Below are 2,024 nucleotides of genomic sequence, written 5' to 3'. Positions count from 1 at the left end.
GCAGGGGAGGAGGCTGGGCTCGGGAGATGGGCTGATGCTGATCAGGAGAGGTGATTCACTGCTCAGCGCATGCTTCTCTGCTCGACGTCACAAAAGCACCTGTTAAAGGAAAGCAAGAAACTGGCTGAATATTTTTGTTGTCGTGTTCCCCTGTGATATATTTTGCTTTTTGGTGTTCTAGAACATCCCTTTTGTGGATTTTTGAAGCTTATTCTGGGCTCGGGAGATGGGCTGATGCTGATCAGGAGAGGTGATTCACTGCTCAGCGCATGCTTCTCTGCTCGACGTCACAAAAGCACCTGTTAAAGGAAAGCAAGAAACTGGCTGAATATTTTTGTTGTCGTGTTCCCCTGTGATATATTTTGCTTTTTGGTGTTCTAGAACATCCCTTTTGTGGATTTTTGAAGCTTATTTGAAAAGCAAGTGTATGTGCACTGCCTGGCTCCCCCACCCTGGCTGCACAGACCTCTCCTGATTCAGTGCTGCCCTTTGCCCAGTCCCTTAATGAAATAATTGTAGCATTTAACGTTATAGTGTATAGCATTTGGGAAAAAAAATTAAATGTGAAACATTTACGTTAGGGAAAAAAGGAGTGATAGTACAAAATAGTTCAGTGAGGATGCTCAGTAAATATAGATGGAGGTTGCAGAGAAATTTGGTGTCAAGGAATGTTTTATAGAAAGTAAATGGATGGTTGAAGTCCCTGATGGTGGTAAAAGATGATTGTCAGAGTAAGGATAATGTTGGTCCTTGCTTGGTTATGTTTTGCATCTTGGAGTGTTGCAGCATAGAAATAAGAATATGATTGGTGTTGTCATTTACTATTATAGACAACCTTGCAATTGTAGCCTTGCTAATTTCAAGTGCAAAGATGAGCAAATAAAGCTGCAGATAGACCTTAGAAACATACGGGTTTTTTTCTTTAAGTGATACTTTTTGAATCTTTGGAATTTATCATCTCAGACTAACTGTGAAGTTCCACAGTCTCTGAAAGGACGTTTGATTTCATGTTTTATTTCTTCTGCTCTTTGTGCATGCATACAAATTTTGTGTTTTAATACAATTCTACAGAAGCCTTAAATATTTCCACATAAAAGTTATTTTGGAAAATACTTAATGCATTTATAACATAGTTCTCATTTCTTTGTATTTACCAGTTCCCCTTCATTGTCGTCTTAAACTAAAGAACTGTATAAACTTGAAACAGACGATGTCCCCCCGGAGCCTGCTATGGTGGGGGTTTCGGGAGGTGTTCATTATTTACGTGTTTGCATCCCATGCATACTTCGCTCGTGTGTTACCTTTAATGCCCTCTGGAACATGCACCACCAGCAATGGCACTGCCCATTGGCTGCTCATTGAATAATCCAACAGCAGCAGCTATAAATTTTCAGCATAATAAATTAGCATCAGCAGGTGACAACATCTCCTAATACAAGGGCGATGCCTCAGCCCTTCTGTAAAACCAGAGGAACCACTTTGGAACAACCTACTATGGCAAGGCTTTGGTTACAGACATATGCCAGGTGATGTAACGGTATATATCTATATATATAAAATAGGTGCAGTCTTTTACACTGTTGTAAATGAAGTTAATACTCAAATTAAATACCAAACAGCAGCCTGAGTGAAGTAAACATGCAAAATATATTGAAGTTAATGATAAATAGAGTTAGGTAGTTAACATGACAAATGAATGAGTGCTCATTTATAAGAAAACTCTTCTGAGTAAGGCATTACTTAAACTAAAAAAGAGTTGGAGTTAATCATTAAGGGAAATCTCATTGTATATGCAAATAAGCATGTGGTCACTGTGCTTCAGGGCATTTGTTTTCTCAGGAGAGAGGGAAGTTGCATGGAAGGAGCAAAGCAATTTCCTGAGAAACAAAATTTATGGTTTTGTTCCATTTGTTCATAGATTGGATTGTTGTTTAGATGGTGCAATGTCTTCAAACTTTTTTGTGGAAGGCCTATCTCAAAAGCTGTCCATGCTGTTTAATTTTCCTACCTTCTGGAGCAACTGC

This window comes from Corvus brachyrhynchos, unplaced genomic scaffold (genome assembly GCF_000691975.1).
Source record: "Corvus brachyrhynchos isolate BGI_N302 unplaced genomic scaffold, ASM69197v1 scaffold398, whole genome shotgun sequence".
NCBI lineage: Eukaryota > Metazoa > Chordata > Aves > Passeriformes > Corvidae > Corvus > Corvus brachyrhynchos.
Note: the sequence above shows the minus strand (reverse complement) of the source record.